At 42.5% G+C, this 27,231-nt stretch overlaps 1 pseudogene; it reads left to right on the top strand.

Moving 5' to 3' along the window:
- The first annotated feature begins 3,507 nt into the window (after positions 1-3,507).
- Positions 3,508-27,231, top strand: part of LOC126960644 (cyclin-dependent kinase 5-like) — a 28,669-nt pseudogene continuing 4,945 nt past the window's right edge.

Here is a 27,231-nt window from a genome sequence, read left to right as displayed (position 1 = left end):
GGGGTTTTGTCATTTTACAGAGAGGGAAATTGACTTGCTGTGTGACCCGGAGCTAGTCACCTCCCCTTTCTGTATCTCAGCATCCCTACCTATAAAACAAGGAGGTTGAACCATAGTTACCCCAAGTTCTTTTCCATGTCATGAGCCATCCAATTTGCCACCAAACAGTAAATGATGTTAAAATAAACACCTGATTTTTCATGTCTTTGCCAATTTCTCTCCCTTCAAACAGAACTAATCCCATCTGCCTTGGTCTTCTCTTGTACCCACTTCCCACCTCTACTCCTGGGCTTACCACGTGCTGCTGCCACTGGTTCACATAGAAGCCACTAGAGGAAAAAGGCCATGTCTTCCCCTCCAGAACTGCCCTGTCCAGTATGGAAACCACTGGTTTCTGTGGTTGCTCAGCAATGAGTCCAAATTGAGATGTGCTGGAAGCATAAAATACACACTGGATTTCAAAGACTTAGGGAGAAAAAAATATATAAAAACTCGTTAATCATGTTTACAGTGATTATATGTTGAAATGACAATATTTGGCTATGATGGATTCAATGAAATGAATTATTAAAATTAATTTCACCTGTTCATTTTTTACTCATTTAATGTAGCTACTACAACATTCAAAAGTATGTGTGTGTCCTTGTATTATATTTCTATTGGACCGCACCCCACTTTCTGCATCTGCACACACAGCCCTCTTCCCAAAGGAAGCCTTCTCTCTGTGCCTGATTCTCTGCCCATTACTGGGTTTGTCATGCAACCTGGCCATCCCTACCCATGAAGCTGGTTGGGTAAGTGGACTTAGACATGGCACTGCATGGCCAGCCAGTCTAGACTTGAGGGAACAGAGAAAAGGTGGCCCCATTTTCTTCAGATCTAAGGCTCTGATCTAGAATGCTGAAGCTTAGACGGATGTTTTCAAAGAAGTGATTTGTTAAATGTTTAAGACTGGATGGGCAGGTTCTCAAGTTCTTCCTTAGCAATTTGACTATGGCCCTGAGTTTAAAATTATCACTACCACCATGTTTTTTCTCGTATTTACACAACTTTAACATTTTGTATCAGGGAGACTAATTGCAAATCGCCATTAAAGGCAGCCAGGAAGAGAAAGACAAGCACTATGGTTAGTCCAACAAATATTTATTGAGCTTATGCTATTGCCAGACATCTCTAGAAACTTGGGATAGGTGAACAAAGTAGACATAGACCTTGTCCCTGAGGAAAGCAGGGCAGGGGTAAAAATGGCAAGTTAATGACATTGTATATTAGAAGGCAATAAATGCTAAAGCAAAAGAGAGAACAAAATGAGGGTCAGGGAGGACCAGGCTGCAATATTAAATGGGCTATCTAGGTAGGTCTCATAGAAAAGGGCAGATTTCAAGCAAAGATTTGAAGGAAGTAGGGAGTCTTCAAGTGACTCCCTGGAATAAATGCATTTTTAGGCAACAGGAATAGCTGAAGAGATGGGCCTCTGGCGAGGCTGTGTAAGTTAAAGGAGTCAGGAGACCCAGGCTCACGTCTCTAAGCCTCAGTTTCCCCACGTCATATAGGTCTCTTCTCTTTAGGTCCTGCACAGCTCAAGCACTCAAAGCTTCACCACCTACATCCTCAGAACTGTCAGTGCCTGTCCACACGCCCTCCCTCCCCCACCATTCCCAGCACAGGCTTCAGGCCATCTCTCTGGTTATCTGAATTCTAGAAAGAAAAGGCTGCACCTGGAGCGATGGGGGAGGGGGTGAACAGAGACAGATACAACTTATTTATAGATCAGGACAGTCTGTGGCTGCTTTGGAAACCTGGCGAAGCAAATCTGTATGAAGAACAGCCAGTTGCTGAAAAAATAATCCCAGGGGAGCCACTTAGCTCACTTGCCAGCTGGCCCGGATCCCTCTCCACTGAGGTGGTTAGGAAAATGGCAGGGTGGAGGCAAAGCCCATCGCAATTGTGTGCTAATTGGGTTCCCTGCCACCTCTCCGCTCTCCACTCTGCCATGAAGCCTGAGCATGTCATTTCTGTGCTTCACAGTGTGCCATCCAATGCCTCCAAGTACAAAGTTCTAAGCAGGATAAATGAAGTCCATCACAGCCTGGCCTCGCCAAATGCTGCAGCTTCGATTCTCTTTTCTATCTAGACCCTTCCTGACACATCCCACTTTTCCCTCCAAGCCCCTGTGCAAGACCCACTGCCCCAACAAGCTCCTCCATCTGCCCGAGACGTCCCTCTTTCCTTATACACCTGGCAGACCCCACACACTGTTCACCAAGGCATCAGCACAAATGTGTCCTTCTCTAAGGTTATAGATCCCGGAGTCGGACTCCAAATCGCAGCTTACCCGCTTTGTACCACATGTCTAGGGAGAGTCGCTTACCCTTCCTAAGCTTTGGTTTCCTCACCCATCAGATAGGATAAAATAGTACACACCCTGTGCAGTTCTAAGGTAGAGTGGCCCAGTGGGCATGAAGAGCTTATCATTGTGCCTGGCACGCAGGAAGCACACAGTAAGTGGTGATGCTGTTACCGCCTTGTAAATATTATTACCATTATTATTTTAACAATGACTCCTGCTACGACTACCACGAAGACAGAATGACTCCTCCCTCCCCTGTGTTCCCACATGTCTTCGTTTGAGTTCCATAAACTTGGTGTTGGTTCCCTCAAACTCAGACAGACTCTGTAGTAATGACTTGGATGCAAAGAGTTTATTTGGGAAGTCATCCCATGAAGACAAATGAGGAAATGCAAGAAGTGAGACAGGGAGATAAAAACACCAAGCAAGGGTCTGCTAATGAGAGAGTTATCTCTGTGGGTAACTGAAGGTCAAACCACTGGGCGCCCCTTCAGGAGGCATCTCACTTATCAATTAGGCAATGAAATGCTGAAGACCCACTACCGCCCAGGCATGGCATATTTCAAGGAAATGGGCCACTGCTGAAGGGAACTACTGCACAACTGGATGTCAAATATCTGTCACAAAACCTCCAGAGTTTGCAAATGCTTTGACTTAGCAATTCCACTTGGAAGAATTTATCTTAGGTGAATAATCATAGATGTACACAAAAATACCACTAAAGAATTTTTATTTCCAGAATTGTTTATAATAGTGAAAAACTGGACACAATCTAAAGGCCCAACAACAGAAGAGTAGATAATTAAATTATCTTTCATCTCCACGGTGAAATACCCAGCAGCCACTGAAAATGATTTTGTGCAAGAATATTTAATGTCACAGAAAACTGACTGTAATGTATCGTGAAGTCATTTTTAGAAGCAGGTATATACACACACAAACTAATGTATATGACATGACCTAATAAGAGTTTTAATAATAGTTTAATGTAATACTTACACACACATGCATGCAGGCATGTACACACACACGAACAACGACCTGGAAAGATAATGACTAAAAATGATGCCAGTGGTACTAATTCGGTGGTTGAATTACATTTTAATTTTCTTGGGTTTTTTTTCTTATCTGTAATTTCAAAATGTTCTACAGTATTCATGTATTACGGGGATGCTCTGACAGCACCTAAGCTGCCGACTGAGAGAGGCGATGAGAAGGTTGAGCATCACCCAAATCGCTGCCTGTCCAAATGGGTTTGTATTTTTCCCTAATAGGAAAGGTCATAGATCAAGCAACTCCAGGAGCCTGGTTTCCCTCCAGTCATAAAGGAGCCCATCTGGGACACGTGGATCTCTGAAAACACGCGGGCTCTTCCCATGAGAAAACACAACCCACAGTCAGAAAAGGATGTCAAATATTTTTTTTTCCTCAGTAAATTTCTCTATCTCCAAATTTTAATCATTGAACTAGGGCAACCTGCTGGTTTATGTTGCTTGAAGGCTGATTAAAATGATTTGATTCTATGAAGTTACCAGTAGATTTTAAAAGGAAAAAACTGCAATATTTCTACTAGGCTTTCTAATTTCTGGTCCTTTCCTTAGGCCCTTTGGAGATCTTATTTCAGTTCTCCTTTGAGGAGTGACTATCCTTTGAGGAGGGAATACAGGATGTGCATAAGGAAAGGAGGAGACTGCATGGAGGATCTTTCCATTCACTGGGAACTTTTTCCCTGGTTTGAGGACAGGAGGAGGAGGAGGGCCTCCTGCCCATCTGTGGTTTTTCTCTCTTACAATAGGATTAGAGGAACTTTCATCACTTCTAGTACGTCTGTCTACTCCCTTGACAGCTGCCCCCCAAGAGAAGGAGGCAAGCTCCTGTAACCTACCGGAGCCTGGAATGGTCATCAGACTGTGTTACTTGCAGGTGGAGCTACCGTACCACTTCACTTTCTGCATCTGCACACACAGCCCTCTTCCCAAAGGAAGCCTTCTCTCTGTGCCTTATTCTCTGTCCATTACTGGGTTTCTCATGCAACCTGGCCATCCTTACCCATGAAGCTGGTTGGGTAAGTGGACTTAGACATGGCACTGCATGGCCAGCCAGTCTAGACTTGAGGGAACAGAGAAAAGGTGGCCCCATTTTCTTCAGATCTAAGGCTCTGATCTACTATCCAGCTTTTATCCAAAAAGACCTTCATTTGGGGGTTTTATGGTACTGGCAAATCGTTGTGAAAGCTCATACTTTGTTCTTCATTTGACTGCTATTCCTTATACACAACTTGGCCAGGAACCTATGGGGTAGCAGAGATGAGTGGGAGGATTTACTGTCATCCTGACCAACCTTTAAATCTGGACACCTGCTACACGCCTGGCATTGTGTGGGTGTTGAATACACAAGGAAGACACTGCCCTTGCCCTTGAGGAACTCATAGCCTATGGGAGGAGGCGGAAATGAAGCAAATAAGTGTGACAATAGGTACAATATAGTGTGATAAATACTATAATACAAGAATGTACAAAGTGCCAGGAGAACACAGAGAAGGAGAAAACTCATTCAGCTGCGACAGAGGGATTGGAAAAGAGCCTGGGAAGGCTTCAAACAGGAAGTGACATTTAAGTTCCATCTTAAAGAGTAAACAAGAGAGAAGCAAGACAAGGAGATTCCAAGCAGAAGAGACAATATGTGCAAAAAAAAAAAAAATGGAGGCAGAGCTCTGGGTGCACTTTACAGGAGGGTAAGGCATACACTAGGGGGTCATAGTGATTTTCTTATTATATTAATCTGTATAAGCTCTTTATAAATTGAAGCAGTCGTTCCTTTGTATATTGGTGTTGTTAATCAGAGACTTTATCTGCAGTAGTGTATGGAGGAGGTTACAGTGGGGAAAGCCTGGAGAGAAGGCTATTGGTCCTCTTGGAAGCAATGTAGAACTGGAGCAGGTAGGGGCAGCAAGGGTGCATGCCAAGTGAAGGTGCAAAAGTGGAAGTCAAACCAGAAGGTGAATCTACTGCATCTTAGTGGAGTGTTCTTTGTTCTACCTCATACAGGGTGCAGCCTGGAAGGGGCCGCGGGCAATGAAAGGATTGGCTGCCTATGGAGTTTTTAGGGGAGAGATATGGACATTTAAAAAAGAAATATCTCCATCATTTCCATAAAGCCCTACTCTTCTGGTGGGATTCCACTTACTCAAATTTCAGTTGAGAAAGCCCTTGGTAACCAGAAAATTAGTCAATTTTTTATTATGTGCTGGACCATTAACAGGGGCTTCATGGAGAAGATGGGATTGAATTTGGTCTTGAAGAACGTAGGATTGGGGTGCGTGGGGAAGAGATGAGCACAGCAATCCCAAGAGGAGATTCCTTCATGCTTCTACTAACCACTGTCTCAGCTTAGCACCCTTTCTTAGATAAGTCGTTTTTGGTTTCAAGTTAACAAAAATCAACTGAGTCTAGCTCAGTGAAAAGAGGAGGAAGTGTGGGAGAGATAATGGGTGTCTCACAAACTCTCACTTCTGTTCCAACCACTTGCAAAGACTTTGCTCAAGGTCTCCCTCTTTCAATCCTAGTTCTCAGAAACAGATCTGATTGGTCCACCTGGAGTCACAGGTTCAATCCCAGCCAGTCAACTCTTACTAAAGGTCTGGATCTCATGGAATCAACCTTGCTGCTTAGAGCGCCCCCCCACCAAAAAAAAAAAAAAAAGTCAGCATAAGCAAATTCACTGTAACCAAATTCAGTTATTTCAGGAGAGAGAATACATCCTTGGCGTTCCTTCTGTCCTAGAGTTAAAGATGCAGCTGAAACTTATGACCAATTAGAAACCTTAATTTGGCATGGAAAATAGGGTTGCCAGAATCAGCAAATAAAAATACCAGATGCCCAATAAAATTTGAATACTTAACCTAAAAGTGCTTAGTAAAAGTATGTTCTATGCAATATTTGAGACATACTAAAAAATTCTTCATTGTTTATATGAAATTCAAATTTAACTGGGCATCCTGCATTTTATCTGCCAACCCTAGTGGAAAGGCGATACTTTTGCAGGACTCTGAATTCTTGACATTTCCAAAATAATGATCACAACTCTGGGAATGTAAATGCCTGAGACAGATGTAGGGGTTTGCAATATGCCAAATTGAGGACACCGAGAGTGAAGCTGGCACCCTGAGAGCGAGAGGTGGATCTGCATAATTATCTGTGAATTAAATTGCTTTGTTGCAGAGAGTCAGCTTATTAAATGTGCATTTCAATTTTGGAGTGGTTGGCTGAAGAATTTGAGTATCAACAGATGGGAAATCCCTTGCTGCAGCCGCAACCTTTACCTGTCATGCTGGTTCACAGGATCACATGTAAGAAGACATGATTATTATTATTATTATTCTCCCAAGTGTCCTTCTCCGGAGGCTTTGGACAGGGAGCATGAGGCTCCTCTCAGGCAGGCTGGGCTGGGAATGTGGCGAGCCACATAGCCACCTAGATGGGCACATGGCCTTGTTGGCTTATGCTAATCTTCTCATATGACTTGGCTCTTCCCTGTCTGTGAAAACAACACTGTTCTTAGTTTTTAACAAACTTGAGTCCTGGTCCTGCCACTGTCTCTCACAAACTTTATGAGCTGGAGCAAATCACAAAACCTCTCTGAGCCTCAGTTTCTTCAGTTGCTAATTGGGGATAATGTTACCCATCTAACAAGGTCATTGGCTAGAGTCAATGGCTCCCTGCCTATGTAATTGTACCAGTCCCTCAAACTTGCCCTAATCTCTCTCCTCCTATTGTCTGTGTTCCCAAGGTTAGTCATTTTAATAGTGTCCTCCCAGCCACATTAAAAGGCATGCTTTGTTAAGCTCTAACTGTAGAGATTTATTATTCCACTGTCTCCACCTCTGAGCCACCCAGCTTGCTGGCATCAAATCATAAAACAGATCCATGTTAGCCAGCCCTAGCAGGGCTCTCCCTGAGCTCAATCATCCTTTTACTCTTTTCCAACAGGGCCATAGCTCAGAGCTTTTATGGCTAAAACACAATGTGAGGTTTTGTTTGCACATTGCACACATGACCAGGAAGAGGAATAGGTTCATGGGATCTTGCCCTGGGAGCCTTATCTAATCCCTAAGAAAAGAAGTGCTTCAAGAGGAGATGAGAAGACTGCCTTAATGAGGGATTTTCTGAGGCATGGGGGGCCTCGTAGCACTGCTTTGGAGCCTAGGTGACAAAGTGTAACTAAGTGTGTGATAGACACTAAGATACACCAGGATTCAGTTCCCAGTGCTCTTGCACTTGAGTGAGTGAGATGCTGTGTGTCATTCCCATACACTTAATTGCCCATACAAACCCCTCCAAAGTCCTCTTTCCTGGGGAATATCTACAGAGAGGCTGAGCGTTCCAGATGGTGCTGCTCCAGGCCAGTGGAGGCTCTGTGACCCTGGCTTGCAAAGTTGTCGCTGAGTTACACAGGATCCACAGCAGGCATTGCAAACCACACACAGATGTAGGTCTGAAAGTGTCATCAGACTAAAGTTTCCAAAATGCACAGTTTACCTTTATTATATTCATTGTGCTCTAAGGTTTTATATTTTATTTCATTTTGCTTTTTTTTATATTCAGGTCAACTCCACTCAGTAGATTTCATGATATGTGCTGGGACTTCAGACTCCCACTCTATGACTCCCACTCTGCTACTCCCTCTAACAGCACTGACCTGCATTCTGCTGGTCACCCTCTGTAATTTCAGATCGGTTTATGTTCAATTGTTCAGTGTCTGCTTGTCCATCAGGCTGTGATCTCCACAAGGGCAAGGACCGGGTCTGTGCTGCTTGCTCCTCAGACCCAGCACTGACACTAAATGAGCCCCCCTAAAACCTTAATGGGCAAGTTAAAAAAAAAAAAAAAAAATATATATATATATATATATATATATGATATTGCTGCAGTGTCTGTGAATGTATGAGTTAGGGTTCTCCAGAAAAACAGGAGAGAGAGAGGAGATTACAAGGAACTGACTTATGTGACTATGTAAGCTGAAAAGTCCCAAGATCTGCAGCTGAGAAGCTGGAGATCCGAGAGAGCTGATGATGTAAGTTCCAGTCAAAGGGCAGGAGAAGATCGAAGTCACAGCTCAAGCAGTCAGGCAGGAGGAATTCTCTCTTACCTGGGAGAGGGGTTGGCCTTTTTGTTCTATTCAGGCTTTTAACTGATTGGATGAGGCCCACCCACATTAGGGAGGATGACCTGCTTTACTCAGTCTACCAATGTAAATGTTAAGTTCCTCCAAAACCACCCTCACAGACATACCAAGGATAATGTTTAAACAAATATCTGGGCACCCTGTGACCCAGTCAAGTTGACTATTAACCATCACAGTGGACAATGTTAAATTTTCTATTATGGACATATCCTGTGGTAGGAAGAATTATGGGCCCCTAAATAGCCACATCCTACTCCCTGGGCCTTGTGAATATGTTACTTTTTATGGCAAAAGAGACTTTGTAGATTGGATTAAGTTAAGGACATTGAGATGGAGACAATATCCTGAATTTTTTGGGTGAGCCCAATGAAATTATATAGATTCTTAAAAGCTGGAGAACCCTTTCTCAGCTGTAATCAGAGGAACTGTGACTATGGAAGAATGGACAATGAAAAGCAATGTGGCTGGCTCTGAAGATGGAGGAATGCCCCTGAGCCAAGGGATGTAGGCAGCCTCTGGAAGCTGGAAAAGGCATGACAACAGCAACAGAAGATTGTCCCCAGAGCCTCCACAAAGGAGGCCCCATCAACACCTTAATTTTATCCCAACAAGACCATATCAGACTTCCACGGAACTATAACATATTAAATCTGTGTTACCATTAAGCTTGTAGAAACTGCTTATGGCAGTGATAGAAAATAATACATATTTATAAGTCTAAATTGTAGCCAATAAATACTGAGCATTTACTGGGTACTTCTCTAAGGGTTCTGCATGTTTTAACTCATTTGATCCATACAACAATGTTACTATTATCTTAATGAAGTAATGTTACTATTACTATTGAAGGCAATGTTACTATTATCTTAATTTTACAGATGAGGGAACTGAGGCACAGAAAGGCTTCATAACCTGTACAAGGTCAGTAAATGGCAAATCCAGAATTTAAACCAAGACGGTCAAGCTCAGAAACCTAGTGCCTCACCACAGGCTGTGCCTCTGCTCTTACAGTGCTAAGAACAGAGGAGACAATGGCAGTGAAAGCCAGTTGTGTTCTTTGGCAGGTTTTTCATTGGAATCCAAATTATTATTTATATTTTACATTATAAATAATATGTTTTATAGTATATATTACTATTACTGGAGTGGGAGCAAGGCATAAGTACAGAGTAGGAAATCATGACATCTAGGCATTATTTTAAAGTCAGTTACTTCTTCTTTTTTTTCTTTTTTTTTTTTTTTTTTTTTTGAGACAGAGTCTCGCTCTTGTCCCCCAGGCTGCTATCTCATCAAGTTCCTCATCCCAGACCTATGATGTCTAAGTCCTTGGCCTGTCTTTAGCCATATCTTTGATGTTTCCTTTCAATAATTTTCCATCCACTGGCCCTGTACGCTGTTCCTTGCTATAAATCCCCACTTGTCCTTCCTGTATTCAGAGTTGAGCCCCATCTTTCTCCCCTATTGCAATAAATAGTCTTGAATAAAATCTTCCTGACTGTTTTAACAAGGGACAAAATAATTTTTTTCCTTAACAGTTAATTTATATCAACTGGGGCTTTTTTTTCTTTTTCTTTTTCTTTTTCTTTTTTTTTTTTTTTTAATATGAGGAGGCCCAGACCCCACCTAAGACCAATAGAATCAGAATCTTGGGGATCATTCTAATGTGGACCCAGGGTTGAGAGCCACTGGCCCAGACATTCTGCATAAATCTCCATTGTGATGGGGAATCTGAGAGCTGGGTTGACTTTGAGACTGGACGACCATGTAAATTCTCACCAACTAGATTGATCTTCATTCCTTCCCTATATCAGTGTAGTAGTCAATTTTCATTCTGCTGATGAAGACATACCCAAGACTGGGCAATTTATAAAGAAAAAGAAGTTTCATGGAATCGCAGTCCCACGTGGCTGGGGAGGTCTCACAATCATGGCAGAAGGTGAAAAGCATGACTTACATGGCCACAGGCAAGAGAGATAATGAGAGCCAAGCAAAAGGAACTTCCCCTTATAAAACCATCAGATCTCATAAGACTTATTCACTACCATGAGAACAGTATGGGGGAAACCACCCCCATGATTCAATTATCTCCCACCAGGTCCCTCCCGCAACACGTGGGAATTATGAGAGCAAAAATTTAAGGTGAGATTTGGATGGGGACACAGCGAAATCATATTTATCAGCCTATCCCCACACTTGAAACAGGCTCCTTCACCCAGCTGCAACAGGCTGCATCTCCTGAAATGCACCATGCTCTGTGTTTCCTTCATACATTTGCTCACACCACCTCCTTTCCCTAGAATGACTGCATACTCTCTACCACATGGGAAAGAATCACTTCTAATTAACACCTCAGTTCAAGCACCCCTTTCTCTAGGTTGTCTTCCCCAATTCTTTCCAAGGATACAGTGATCTCTGTCTCCTTTCTGTCCCCACTGCCTCATCAACAAGACACCATCACATCCTCCTCCATATCACACCTGAGACATTAATTGCCCCTGTGTCCAAATCTGACTGTGTATAGAGCAAACCACTATGCTCAGCTATAGTGAGCATAGCTGAGTTCACTAAAACCAGAAACACAGCTCCCCACCAGATATCCTGGCTAAGGGCACGGTAGGACTTAATATTTATGTGAATGAATTTTCAAACATCACTCATGGAAATTAATACCAACAACATGAGAAGATAATAACAAAAGCTTTCATCAGATGAAATGAATCTTATTATTTCTGCCAGGAAACCGCAAACTTGGGTAAAGCTCTATATTGAACACATAAATTGTTGTTGATATCATCAAATATTAGGAATCCTACAACACGGAGCATTAGGTTTATAGTCCAAAAAAAACCTGAACTATAAATGAACTCAGCAATTTTCTAAATCCATAACTTTGTGAAAGATACTTAATCTCTCTGAGCCTCAGTTTTCTCATCTATAAAATGGGGATTATAACACTTCACTCACTTCCTCCAACAGGTTGTTTTAATCATTAAATAAAATGACTCATAACAAAGCATATTATATTTAACTCCAAAGCCCTCTACAAATGTAAGAATGACTTTTAATATTTTTCCTAATTACTTGTGTTTTTCTTTTTCTTAATTAGTATCAACAGTTTTACATTCGCATGAAACAGATTGAGATGTCCATTCAGGAATAATTAAGAAAAAGGTTTATTTTAGAAGGACTGTAGGATGTTGTTAGAGGAACCATATACTTTTTTTTCTTTTTTTCTTTTTAAGGAAAGAATATGCAAATTGCTTTTTCTTGCTAAGATTCTTCCATACAAACTGTAATAAAAAAATATGTTGCACCTAAACAATAGTTATATTTAAATTATAAATAATAACTAATGGGAAAGAATAGCTAAAGAGAGTAAGCAAGGGAACTGATGTGTTTGGTTCTCTTACCTCCTCATTCATCATCTCTCTGGGTATAAGCCAGTCTTTTCTTTTCAACAAACAAGGGGTGTGTGTTCACATACATGCATTGCATATGTAGATGCATGTGAACATTTATATGAGTGCTTTTTCTTCTAGTCTTTGCTTGATTGGTTGGTTTGTCTGGGGTGGAAGTAGTTAATTTTATTTTTGACAATGTAGCACACACATAAAGCCTAGAAGGACTGTCAGTACTACAAGAATACTGCTTCACAATTCTTTCTGGGGTTAGACTAGGGGCTCCAGGGGACATAGACTGGTTCCAGATGACAATTCTAGAATTCATAGAGCTAGCAAGGAAGATAGCTACTTTTTTTTTCTTTTTCTTTTCTTTTCTTTTTTTTTTTTTTTTTTTTTGAAGTATTCTTGAGCAGAAAGGAGTTTTAAAGCTCATCTTTTCCAACCCTGCGTATTTCCTCATTTTACAGATAAGGAAATCAAAAGTGACCAGAGAGGAAGAGTGACTTGCCTAAGATCACACAACTATTATCTTTACAAGCCTTTCCTAAGCATTTACCATATGCAAGACAATATTCTATTGAGGTGGCTCCAAGGAGAATAAAGCACAGTCTCAGCCAGGCACCATGGCTCATGCCTGTAATCCCAACACTTTGGGAGGCCGAGGCAGGTGGATCACCTGAGGTCAGGAGTTCGAAATCAGCCTTGCCAACATGGTGAAACCCTGACTCTACCAAAAATACAAAAACTTAGCCGGGCATGGTGGCAGGAACCTTCAATTTCAGCTATTCAGGAGGTTGAGGCAGGAGAATCACTTGAACCTGGGAGGTGATGGTTGCAGTAAGCTGAGATCGCACCATTGCACTCCAGCCTGGGCAACAAGAGCGAAACTCTGTCAAAAAAAAAAAAAAAAAAAAAGCACACATCTGTACTCAAAGAGTTGTTAGTCTAATAGAGCTGCATGTAAGTGTCCTATGACACAGGGGAGGATGAAACAGAGCTAAAAAGAAGTACTTAAGAATGCTGAAAGAACTGAAAATAATTTCTGATTGGGAAACTAGAAAGAGTTTCACAAAGAACATACCTTCTGAGCTGGGCATTAAGGATAGAAGGATCCAGGTCATGCAGTTCTATACACGTAGCTCCTATACTGGAATATTTTTCATTGTCACCTGCTGTCTCGGGGTACCCCTCTTGGAAAACCACAGAAAAATACCAGCCCCAAAAAAGATTAGGGCACAAAAGGAAACTGAAAAGAAATACAAGTGGGAAAAGGACAAGTAGAAAGCAGTCACCTTGAGAATGAAAGGCAACATCATTAGAAAAAAACACAGTGCACCTGCTTGTGTATAGCATCAATTAAAATGCAAAAAGCAAATCAAAGAGTAAGTATTCCCTGATCACGCTACAAAGTTAAAAAAAGTCAGTAGGGTTATTCAATAGATGATTATTGGTGCACTAACCTTCTTATATGTACAAAATATAGACTAGATCCATACTTCACTTGGAGCAAGGCAGGGGAGATCAGATAAGAGAAGAAAGAGAAGCAATTTTAAATTAAAGTCCCAAATGTATAGAGGCTAGAATACATGCCACTGTGCATACTGGAAATGCTAAGCCTCATCACAGGAAGCCAGGTCAGTGCAGAAACAGTAATCTGAGAAATTAAGCAACATGGATGTCATCACCCTAAGTGATTATTAAAAACATGGGGTGGTGAGATGACACAACAAGAGAGCGCAGGGTGAGAGAAGAGCTTGAGCCAATATTCTGGAAAATTCCAACCTTTCAAGGACAGGGTGTAGCAACGAAGAGTCAGTGATAACTTGAGTGATTATGATTTCATGGTGCAATGGGAGTGCAGGGCAGAACACAGTGGGTTGAGGTAGGTGCAAAACAAGGAATTACCCTTAAACCTGTACTCCAGGTAGTTCCATAGAAAGCAGAAGCTACTCTACTGTCTTGCAAGCAAGAGTGTAGAATGAGTAGATGCTGGGGCACATACTACACAGCAAGACAATGGAAGCTCCCTCCACGCAAAGGGGAAAATCTCTCACACAGCTTTTGAAAAATGTTTCATCCCAAGCTGTAGAACTTCACTGAAAGCTTCACTCGCCACTCCATTCCAAACCACACCCCCAGATCCAAAACATTTGGTTAGGAGACCAAATATCCCAGTTTACACCTGTTGTCCTAGCATAATAATTGATGGCTTGTGGCATCCCCTTCTACTCCCAAAAGTATTCCAGTTTGGAAAGTAGACTAGCGGTTGCCAAGAGTTATGAATGGTCAGGGAAGAGTGGGTAGATGTGACCATAAAGGGCTAGGTAGCAAGAGGGAGATCATTGCCTAAGTGATGGAATAATTCTATATCTAGTTTGTGGCAGTGATTACACAAATCTGCACATGTGATCAATAACATAGAACAATGCTCACATATTGCTCCCATGTCAATTTTCCAGTTTTGACGTTGTACCCTAGGTATGTCAAATGTAATCATTAGGGGAAACTGGGTGAATGGTACATGTGTCCTCTCTGTACTATCTTTGCAACTCCTGTGCATCTATAATTATTTCAATATTAAAGGGCTTATTTTAAAAAAGAAAAAACAGCTCCAGCGACATTCACTGAGTGCTGGAGCAGGACTTTGCAGACCTATGGAGATTTGTGCAGTCAGTATTTGCTTGGATCTGTACAGTTGCTAATAGAAACATAGATCGCTGTTGCTATAGACATGATGTTGGGGAAGACCCTGTTCTTTGAAGTTTGGAATTACAAGACAGAGAGGCCAAGAATTCTCTGTAACTCTTTTATTAGCTCTGATGCAAGAAAGAAACTGTTCTGGCATGAATCAGCAGGGAGAGATGTAGCATGTGGAAATGGATCAGTGCATGCCTCAGAACCAGCTCAAAGACAGCAAAGGAGATCAGGAAGGAGAACAAAGACATCCCCTGTCTATCAGTTTCATCAATGTTCAGGAAAGGAGAGAATTAGCAGCGAACACCAAGCCCACATCATAGTACAGCTATAAACACATTTAGCTTATTCTATATGGCAACTCTTGTCATTCTCAACCACTCAGTTTATTTTCTCTTTAGTGTCACAAGTTAAAATAATCTTATCAGGTATCTCTAATAACCACTTTTTTATTGAATGTTATGTATCTACACCATTCACGTGTCATTTCACTTCGATCCTCACATAACCTTACAAAGTGTATATTATTACTCTCATTTTTCATATGAGAAAACCAAGATCCAGAGAGGTTAAGTAACTTGCCCAGTGTCACATGGACAATAAGGGGTAAGACCAGGATGCAAGCCCAAGTCACTCCAATGCCAAACCTATGTCATTCCACCATTCTATGCTGCCTCTTGTGGGATGAGATAGTCAAGGGTAGCCAAAGTGACAGGGTCACCTGAGCTGGGTAGAACCACCTGATGACTACAGTCACAGTCCCATTGGTGAAGTGGGCAGGGAATGGCATCTGAGTATTCCCTGTGTTCCATCCACCCCTGGTGTTGGAGGAGCAAGGAGTCTCTCAGTTACTTCCACCTTTCCCTCTCTTCTTTGAAGGTCTGAGTGAGAAAGAGAGGAATCCTGCCATCCATACCTGGAGCCATGTGCTGAGCCCCTTCTTCAGAGAGCTCCTGCAGGTCCTATGGATCTAGCGCACCCCCACCCACCCCCACCTGTGCCAACTCACCTGTGGACGCAGGAGCATTAGACGCTGCATTCATCCATTTTCACGCTGCTGATACAGACATCCATGAGACTGGGCAATTTACGAAAGAAAGAGGTTTAATTGGACTAACAGTTCCATGTGGCTGGGGAAACCTCACAATCATGACGGAACACAAGGAGGAGCAAGTCACGTCTTACGTGGATGGCAGCAGCAAAAAGAGAGAGCTTGTGCAGGGAGACTGCCAGTTTTAAAACCATCAGATCTCGTGAGACCCATTAACTATTAGAGAACAGCATGGGAAAGACCCACCCCCATGATTCAATCGTCTCCCACTGGGTCCCTCCCACAACAAGTGGGGATTATGGTAGCTATAATGAGATTTTGTTGGGGACACAGAGCCAAAACTTTTCAGGTGCCATAAGTTAAACTGAGACCCTCAAGGGATGGCCAATGTCCTCAGCAACTACTGAACAGAGAATAGAACCAGAGAAACCAAACTACAAAGTCTCTTTCTCGCATCCTTTAGGTGGATGGCATCTGCCTTGCGTTAGAGAAGAGAACAAAGAACTTTGCTGGCCCGAGGACATCTCCAGCAAAGGGTGCAGCTGGGAAAAGCCTGCAAAACCCACTCTCACAGCAAAATCTGAGGTCAATGGGCCAAGTTATTAGATCAGAAATTATGAAGCCAAGAAAGCGAGGAAAAGCAGCAGAGACGTGACTGACATCTTGACTAAGAGGTTCGGCAAATAGTGCCAAGAATTTTGTCCTCTGTTCACAGGACTCTGACAGGCAAATGAGATATCTTCGGGTCAGATCAGCGGAGTGGCAAGGTGAAGTGAAGCAGGTCAGAGGCCTCTCAGTCTCCCTCCTCAGACGCAGTTACAGAAGAAAGAGAGGGACCAGGAACAGTTAGTGGCCTCATAAGATGTGCATAGAAACTAACAGCTATGAATCATTCAAGTTTACACTGCAGGCCCTGAGATAAGTACTTGATACACATTTATCTCACTGGATTGTCACAACAGCCATATAGGTCAGTATAATTACCATCTCCATTTTACAGGTGAGGAAACTGAGGCTGAGAGAGACCAAACAATTTGCCTAAGATTTCATTGACATAAGCAATACAAGCAGAATTTGAACCCAGGCAAACTAAATTCCTGAACCTACACTTATAACTACCCTTATTCTGTCTCCCACACAGTTAATGATGGGAAGGGAGGGGGTTTGGGGTGGACAGAACTAGACTCTAGGTCTGTCCAGCTGTAAAACTCTGGCCTACTCAAAACATTGCATACCTGTGGTTTCTTGGAGTGACACACACACACACACACACGTGCACAATAGCATGCAGGCAATAAGCATGTACCCCATCTCTGCCTCCAACATACGTCCATCTTGCTTTAATGTCCACCTTTTATATGCATGTCTTTACAACGTCATCTTTGAGGCTGCATGTCCAGGAATCAGAAAAACTGGGAGTTGGGGTCTCAGGGCTCCCTCCATGTGACTTTATATGAGAAGAATCACTGGGTGTGGAAGGTGAGACATACACCCCATCTAAGCCACCAGGTAGTACCCCATGAATTCTGGGGCAGGGTCACCCCCAGAATGGGTAAGTGTTCATGGAAGGATCTAAGTCCAGCCAGACCTGGGACTTGCCCTGGCCTCCCCACCCCACCACCACACACCATCCTTCACTGCTGTATGGTACTGGGAAAGTTACAGTTACGGTACTCAAGACCAAAAATTTGCCAGGTTTTCCAGTCAGATACCTAGCATGTTTTGAAAAATCTGGACTCTGAACAAGTGAGGCAAAGCATCACTGAAATACAAGCCTCAGGTATTATTTGTAAAAAATAAAACTCCTAGAAAAGCAGCCGTGGGGTAAGTAAAGTATGGATGACCCCAAGGGGAGGGGAATGGAGAAAGAAACTGATGGGAGAAGAGGAGCCCCAGGTGCATGAGCCACGCACTCCCAGAAGCAGAACTGGGGTACCCCAGGTACAACAACAACAACCTAAAGGAGAACCAGCCAGCAACACAAAACCTACCCAAGGTGGCACCTGGGAGGTGGACTTTATGGGGTTCTACCTTCCTAGCCTCATCTTAGGACTCTGTGCAAAGGCTTCTTATACAGGCAGAGAGGTTGTTCATCCCAAACATTAGTCTCATGGGTGCAGTGTCATTGGGGCCAACTCATGCACACCTCTTCAGCAGCCCACGAGTCAGAGGCCACATGGGTCACATTACAGGGGGGCAGTGGTGAGACATTCAGGGATCACACTCCTCCTTACCGTAGAGCCCCAGGGAGGAGCTTTGGCCCAGGTTAAGGCCCAGTGACTTCACCAGTGGATCTGAACTGGGTTGTATCAAGTTGTTAATAGTAAACAATAAACAAGACTCATTAAGAGCTTAGTATATGCCAGTTACTGTTCTAAACAACTCATTTAATCTACATACAAGATGGAGATGATGTAATCATATTCATCATGTTGTGAATATTAAAAGAGATGACATACAGTGCGTGATTTTGCTTTTTGTGAAATTGATGATAACGATGATAATGGTACTGGTGCTAGTGATGGTGGTGGCAGCGGCGATGATGGCAGTAATGAAGGTGATAGTGATGGTAACATGCTTTATAGTGTAGTGAGTAAAGATATTGATTTGGAGTTACTCGAAGACCTGGTTCAAATCCCAGGTCTACCACTTAGTCATTGTGCCACCTTAAGCAATTCTCTTTTTTGAGTCTCAGTTTCCTTATCAGTAAGATAATACTATGTCTCTCATAGTATTGTTGCAAAGAGAAAATGCATGTCAATGCATGTCTTAGCACAGTACCTGGTACTTCATACGCTAGTGGCTACTGTGGAGAGAGGACAGTGGCATCAATGGCTGCAGCAACAATGGCAATGATGTCAGAGCTTCTCCACAGTGGAAGGGGAGTTCCTGATCACACTCTACACAGCCCTTCCAGCAGAGACAACCCGAGGAGCCTCCTCTCTAGGGGAGTGTGTGTGTGTGTGTGTGTGTGTGTGTGTATTTTGTTTGTTTTGAGATGGAGTTTCACTCTTATTGCCCAGGCTGGAGTGCAGTGGCACGATCTCGGCTCACTGCAACCCCCGCCTCCTGGGTTCAAGAGATTATCCTGTCTCAGCCTCCTGAGTAACTGGGACTACAGGCGCATGCCACCACGCCTGGCTAATTGGGAGAATGTTTTTCACCAGTCACGTTTAGTCCCAAGTGCACAAGAAGGCCTTCTATGCCATTGCAGGTGCCACTCACTTAACCATTAACCAAGCTGGCCCCGGCCACACTGGGAAACAGACAAAGGTTATCTCTGGCATTATTGCATCACCTTCTCACCCCTTGCCCTGGCTTCCTGGGGCCTTATACCGACCCCTGTCTGCTGGGTCTAGAGTCCCAGCCTTACCACATCTTCTTCTCCTTCCCAGAGCATTGCTTTTATCCTTCTGTGTCCAGTCAACATTTGGCATTTGGGGTTCTATGGCCTTGAAGTTAATAACAATAATAATAGCTAACATATTAATATAATAGCTAATGTATATTGTGTGCTTACATTGATAGGTTTATGTAATCCTCACAACCACTCTATAAGTTGGGTGAAGGTATTAGCCTCATTTTATAGGTGAAGATGCCGAGACTCAGAAATGGTAAGTAACTTTTCTTGGTCACACAGCTTATAAATTTCAGAACTGATACCTGACTTGAGATGTGTTTGATTTTGCCAGGTTCATTCTACCATATGATGCTGCCTGCCTTAAGCAAAGGCTTAATCCACAGGACTGAAAGTATTGAACACATAGGATGAAGAAGAAGCTGTTGGTGGAATAATGCATTTGACTGGTTCTCAAATCCTCCTAGAAAGGAACCCTCCACCACTCGCTTTTCTCGAGGCCCTGTCCCGGCATTGTCATTGTCTAACTCTTGGGGTTACTATAAGTCTTAGAAATGGTGTGTCAGCTCCACGTTCTAAAACTTGCTTGCTCATAAAACAGATTTAAAAAAAAATTGCAACACATGCTTAGTTCCAGTAGTTCCACTTCTAAGTTCCACTTCTAAGAGATTTTGTAGAAACTGAGCAAGAGATAATAGTAAAAAAGGAGCGAATTCAAGCACTGGGACCAATGTTTCCTGCACTGGACATGGTCATGACAACTGCTATTGGTAAGATTTAAGAGGCTTTTGTGATCCTGACATCAGCTCTGCCATTCGACCTTCTGGGAGCATTTAGGATAATAACAGCAAAGGATGATTTCAGACTCCAGGTAACAGACAAGCTGATGGCGTCGCAGATGCAATGTTGGCATTCTCCAGGCAAGCCCAGTGCTCCGTGTATAAATAGAAGGCCGCGGTCATCAGGGAGCATGCAGGGGCTGAGGTAATCCTCCCTTGACACCATCAAGGCAGGCCCCAGGCAAGTGCTGGGTCCACACCTGCTCCCCACAATCAGCCTGAGTCAGGAGAACATGATAGGTGGTGAGCGGGAAGCCAGCAAGTTGACTGGAGAGTATCACCTGGGAAAAAGGAAAAGCAATCACGATGATTCAAAAATGACAGGCAACCATCTACTGTGGGCCAGGTGTTGCTTTAAGCTCTTTATATGAATTGTTTCATTTAACTCTCATAATCAACATGGGTACTATTATCTCCATTTTATAGATGAGGACAAAGGAGGGGGGCAGTAATTTGCCCAAGGCAGTACACTGAAGAGTCAGGCTTCCCTTGCAGGAGGCAGTCAAGAGCTTCTAAACTTAACCACTGGGCTTTACTCTATCGGTGTTCTAGCCCTCAGGGAGAAGTGAAGACTGAGAGTCATTAAATAACAATGTTTAGGCCTCTTTGTTATTTCCCCTCAAAACCTCCAGTCATGGAAATCTTTTGTCTACAGGACAGCACTTATTATGTAATGATGGATTCCTTGTTTTCTTGAAGTCTTGTGTGGATTTGATCCATGCCCATCGGCATGCACCGCCCCTCCCCCACTCCCCTTCCCCCCAGCACAATGCATTTTCATCAAGGACAATTGGGATTTCCACTGGGCTCTTTTACAACCTGTGAGTGATTCTCAAAGCACCCAGATCACCCTTTGGGCTCCAGACTGAGAGTCATCGGCCTAGAAGCAGAGCTCAGGCACTGTCCAGCTCTCCCCAACACACTACCAGGTCACCTTTTCCACTTAAAATCCAGCCACGTAGTGTGGGCACAATTATCTGCCTGAGAAATAGAAGTGAGACACAATGTCAACAGCAACAATTATAATTATCATTTATTAAGTGTTATGCCCCCTGCAATTTAACTCTACAACAACCTCATGCATTGAAGAAAGTTAGTAGGTATTATTATCCCTGTCTTTCCCATAGGATGCAGAGAGTCAAGGAGCTGAAAGTACGTGCCTCAAGATCCCCAGAGAAAAAGTAGCTGAGTAAGTATTCTCACTCGGGACTGCTTGACTCCAAAGCCCTGCTCCTAACAGCAAGGCCATGGAGACTCTCCTAAGGAGTAATAGGAATGTCCCAGAAACAGCTCAGTTCAATAGATAGTTATTGATCATATACGACATGCCCCATACCATATTAAGCCTTAGAGATTAAATAAGACAGAAATGGTCCTTGACAAATAGAACTTAGAGTTCGGTGAAGACAACTATGGAATTTACTCATCCAACAAATATTTATTGAGCATCTACTATATGCCAGAGCCAGACACAATTCTAAATGTTTGAAGATGCAACAGGGAACAGAAAAGGCAGGGATGCTGCCTTCATAGGTTAGGACATTTCAAAACAATGGAATTGAGCATTTTCGACAGGTAGTGAATGAGTTGAAAAAAGAAACAAGAGTCCTACACTCAGCCCCAGCTGGGATGTGCTAACTGCCTTTCCAGCCCTCCGAGGAGTCATCCTGCTCCCAGCTGGAAACCTGGCCTGCCGAGGGGTAGTCACCCACCCTGGCAGCTCCTGAGTTCCATCCTGGGAGGCGATTGAGAGGGGCTGACTGGTGTATGGTGCTATGTAGCTAATCCCCAGTTGTGCTGGATCCTCAGAAACTCTCCAATGAACACAGGGGGCCATGAAGTTCTTCTCCTCACAAGTGCTCCCAAGGAGATGAATTTTAATTCACTTTCCTTTCAAGAGTAACTGTGTTGGCAAGCAACATTTTGTCACGGGAGGATGAGCAGAAGGTGTGTTAAAGGCAACAGGATGGTGTTAAATGTTTGCTCCACAATGTTTAGGAATAAGGGAAGCTTTTTTTAAATTAAGTGCCTTAGAACTGGAGGGAGGGAGGAGGGGCATGTTTGGAAGTTTTCGCATGAACCAACAACAGATGTTCTGCCTACAGTCCGGGGAGTGTGAACTACCATGGAGGCTACGTGGAGCATGTGGCGTCTGTGTTTGGAAAGCTTCATAACCACCTGCTGTGTGCGGGACATGCTTCCTCAGCATCTGAGTTAGGGTCGAGAGGTCAACCTGACCTGATAAGCCCCAGTGACCATTTCTTTCAGGCTGGGCTTGCAACCTCAGAGGGCCCCATGACTAAGCGCTGGTCCTGCGTGTGCTGAGTCAGCACAGCCATCCTCCTGCCAAAGGGCACACGTCCCACAGCAACATGAATTTTCTTCTTTCAAGTGAGTCCATTTGGAGCAAAGTCTTCAGTAAATGGAGAAGCAGGAGGTACTGTCACAGCAAACTCAAGCTGGTGCTCTGTAAATGGCGGAAGTGTAGAAACTCCGAGCTGGTCCATCCTTGTCTTTCCTGAGTTTAAGGTGGAGAAACTGAGGCCCAGGAAGTTGAAATGGATTGCTCGAGGACACACAGCAGGCTACATTGGCTGAATCTTTCTTGGGGCTCTTTTCACATGTCATACTCGAAGTTTCAAACTTTCACGAAACTTTCCAAACTCAAAAGACAAGCTTGGACACCCTGTGTCAGTGCTGACTGACATGTTCCTTGATTTCTCTAAAAGGGACATGAATTATGACCCTTTAAAGATCCAGATTAAGCCAAAAGCAGGCCTTCCAGCCAGGATGTCCCTGAAGTGCCCAGTTCCCTTCCTAAGAGCAACTGAATATCCTTTATAAGGCAATGCTAGCATAATCACCATCAGACAGGCTCAAAGTGCTTATGGTAATCCTAGAATCCCATTGTTTGGAGCTTCTGCCTGCAAGATACAACTAAAAACCCTGAGTATTATATGCAAAACAAACATTAAAAGACTCAGGCTTGGAGAGAAGGAAGTGGACCAGCTAGGAAACTTGGGACCTGAGGAACAATGACCAACTGGGCAGTGATTTCCCTGGGTTTTCTCTTGCCTGATACACTCTGGACTTGGAGTTGAAGTCAACTACCTGCAAACACTAACAGGCACAGACAAAAAAAAGTCCCAGCAAAACTCAACCAAAACCCACTCTCTCCAGCCAAAGGACCAAGAAAGGGGCAGCCTAGCAAGACAAAAAACTTTTAGATAATAACCACTCCTCTCCAGCCAATCACCACAGAAAAACACTGTGGTCCTGCCCCCACTCATGCCAACAAAGGCAGACTAAGGAACTGAGACCTCTACCCTTGTGGGGCTATACTAAGGACAGTATCAGAAAAGGTGAAGAAAAGATCAGGACTTTTATCACCATTCATCTCAGTGGAGACCATGAGGAGAGCCTGGACTTCCAACTTCATCCAGTAGTAATGAGGTGTCCCTCCTCTTCCCACCAAAGTGGTAGAGAGGTGAGAGTTTCAGCATAATCCATCAGTAACAAAGTCATTCCCATCACAGTGTCACTGAATACCTACCTGGGCACAGAAGTCACAGGTAGTTCTTCCTTCAGGTACCTACAGAGGCCAAGTGGAGAACCTGGACTTCCGTCATCACCTGGCAGTAACAAGGCAGAGCCCCTCTTCTTTCTTCTGCCAGAGTGATGTCAGAGAAAGCCAGTTAAAACAGAGGGTTTCAATAAGAGCGGAGTTTCATAACCTAATCTTAAAATTCCCATGTTTCAAAAATCACTTGTCATACCAAGCACCAGGAAGATGTCAAATTGAATGAAAAAAAAAAAAAAAATCACTAGATGCCCACATAGAGATAATGAAATTATGTTAGAATTCCCTGGCAATGATTTTAAAACACCCATGATAAAAATGCTTCATAGAGCAAATATGAGCTTGTTGCAAACAAATAAAAAAACAGAGCATCTCAGGAAAGAAATAAAAAGTCTCTGCAAAGAGCTATAAAAAATACAAAGGTAAACCCAGTGGAAATTTTAGACCTGAAAATAAAACCTCAGTGGCTGGACTCAAAAGTACAATGAAAGAGCAGAGGAAATAATCAGTGAATTTAAACACAGAACAATCTGAACAAGACAGAAAATAGATTGAAAAAAATTATAATAATAAAATTCAGGGACCTGCCAGATGGTAGCAAAGGATCTAACATTTGTGTCATTGGGGTCCCAGAAAGTGATGAGAAAGCGAACGGGGATGAAAGATTACCCAGAGAAATAATGGCTGAAAACATCCCAAGTTGGTGAAGAGACATAGAACTAGGGATTCAAAACGCTGAGTTAACCCCAAATTAGATCATTGCGTATGCACCAAGCAACAGAACTGCAAAATCTGTGAAGTAAAAATTAATAGGATGAAAAGGAGAACTAGACAAATCCACAATTATAGTTAGAGACTTCAACACTGTCCTCTCAATGACTGATAAAAACAATTAGACAAAAATCAAGGATATAGAACTCAAAACACTGTCAACCAATAAAATCTAAGACATAGCTGGAACACTCTTCTCAAGTAACAGCAGAATACACATTTATTTGAGTGTCCATGGAATATATACCAGAATAAACCATAGACTGGGCTTCAAAAAAAACTTTAACAAAGTTAAAAGAATGAAAATCATAAACAGTATATTTTCCAAACTCAGTGAAGTCAAACTAGAAATCAATTATGATAAGATAATGGAATAATCTCTAAATGCTTAAAAACTAAGCAACACACTTCTAGATAATTCATCGGTCAAAGAGGTTCCAAAGGAAATTTTTAAAATTACATTGAATTGAATAAAAATTAAAATCAAACATGAAAATTTGTGAGTCACAGCTAAAGCAGTGCTAAGGGAAATTTATAGCATTAAATGCATACATTAGAAAAGAAAGAAAGAAAAGTCTCAAATTAATAAGCTAAGCTTCCATCATAAGATCCTGGAAAAAGAAAAGTAAATTGGAAGCAAGCAGAAATCAAATACTAATTGATATGGTTTGGTTGTGTCCCCTCTCCAATTTCATCTTAAACTGTAGCTCCCATAATTCCCACATGTTGTGAGAGGGACCTGCTGGGAGATAATTGAATCATGGGAGCGATTTCCCTCATATTGCTCTCGTGATAGGAATAAATCTCACAAGATCTGATGGTTTTATAAGGAAACCCCTTTCACTTGGTTCTCATTCTCTCTTGCCCTCAACCATGTAAGAAGTCCCTGTGCTCTTTCTTCATCTTCCGCCACGACTGTGAGACCGCCCCAGCCATGTGGAACTGTGAGTCCATTAAAACTTTTTTCTTTATAAATTACCCAGTCTCGGGTATGTCTTTATCAGCAGCGTGAAAACGAACTAATACACTAATATAAAACCAGAAACTGATATAATAAAATTGAAAAGAGAAAACCAACAAAGAAAAATTCAACGAAATAAGGAGCTAGTTCTTTCTTTAGAAAGAACTATGCACTGAAGAGCTTCTTCATAGCAAAAGAAACTATCAACAGAGTAAACAAACAACCTACAGAATAGGAAAAAATGTTTGCAAACTACACGTCCGACAAAGGTCTAATATCCAGCATCTATAAGGAGCTCAAACAAATTTACATGAAACAAATAAACAACCCAATTAAAAAGTGGGCAAAGCCGGGCGCGGTGGCTCACGCCTGTAATCCCAGCACTTTGGGAGGCCGAGGCGGGCGGATCACAAGGTCAGGAGATCGAGACCACGGTGAAACCCCGTCTCTACTAAAAATACAAAAAATTAGCCGGGCACGGTTGTGGGCGCCTGTAGTCCCAGCTACTCGGGAGGCTGAGGCAGGAGAATGGCTTGAACCCGGGAGGCGGAGCTTGCAGTGAGCCGAGATCGCACCACTGCACTCCAGCCTGGGCGACAGAGCGAGACTCCGTCTCAAAAAAAAAAAAAAAAAAAAAGTGGGCAAAGGACATAAACAGACACTTCTCAAAAAAAGACATACATGCAATCAACAAACGTGAAAACAAGCTGATCATTACAGAAATGCAAATCAAAACCACAATGAGGTACCATCTCACGCAAGTCAGAATGGCCATCATTAAAAAGTCAAAAAAAACCAGGTGCTGGCAAGGTCCAGAGAAAAAGGAACACTTATACACTGTTGGTGGGAGTTTAAATTAGTTCAGTCATTGTGGAAAACAGTGTGGCAATTCCTCAAAGACCTAAAACCAGAAATAACATTCAACCCAGCAATCCCATTACTAGATATATGCCCAAAGGAGTGTAAATCTCCCTATCATAAAGACACGTGCACACATATATTCATTGCAGCACTATTCACAATAGCAAAGACATGGATTCAACTTGAATGCCCATCAATGGTAGACTGGATAAAGAAAATGTGGTACATATACACCAGAGAATACTATGCAGCCATAAGAAAGGATGAGATCATGTCTTTTGCAGGAATGTGGATGGAGCTGGAGGCCATCATCCTTAGCAAACTAACACAGGAACAGAAAACTAAATACTGCATATTCTCTCTTATAAGTGGGAGCTAAATGATGAGAACACATGGACACAGAGAGGGGAACATACACTGGGGCCTACCAAAAGGTGGAGGGCCAGAGGAGGGAGAGAATGAGGAAAAATAACTAATGGGCACTAGGTTTCATACCTGGGTGATGAAATAATCTGTAAAACAAACCTCCATGACACAAGTTTACCTACATAACAAACCTGCACATGTACCCCTGACCTAAAATAAAAGTTAAAAAAAGAAAGAAAGAGCTATACAACTGTAAAACCTCTAACAAGACTGACAAAGGAAAAAGAGAGAAGACACAAATTACCGATATCAGGAATGAAACAGAGGATGTCATTACAGATCCTGAAAACATCAAAAGCATAATAAAGGAATACTATGAACAACTCTACACACATAAATTTAATACCTTAGACAAAATGGTCCAGTTCATCTAAAAACACAAGCCACCATAGTGCACTCAATATGAAACAGATAATTTGAATAGCCCTATGATATTAAGAAAATTGAACCAATAATTTTTAAACTGCAAAAAAAGAAATCCACAGGCCCAGATGGTCTCACTAAAGAATCTACCAAATGTTTAAAGAAGGATTAACACAATTCTGTACAATGACTCCCTGAAAAATAGAAGTGGGGACAATTCTCAATTTGTTTTATGAAGCTAGTATTACCATCATCTCAAACCCAAGGACAATACAAAAAAGAAAACTGCAGACCAATATCCCTCATGAATATGGACGTAATGTTAGACATAGTCATAGAAATCCTTAATAAAATATTAACAGATAGAATTAATCAGTATATGAAAAGTGTATT

Source organism: Macaca thibetana, chromosome 8 (assembly GCF_024542745.1).
Source record: "Macaca thibetana thibetana isolate TM-01 chromosome 8, ASM2454274v1, whole genome shotgun sequence".
NCBI classification, from domain to species: domain Eukaryota; kingdom Metazoa; phylum Chordata; class Mammalia; order Primates; family Cercopithecidae; genus Macaca; species Macaca thibetana.
This window is presented reverse-complemented; position numbering and strand designations above follow the sequence as displayed.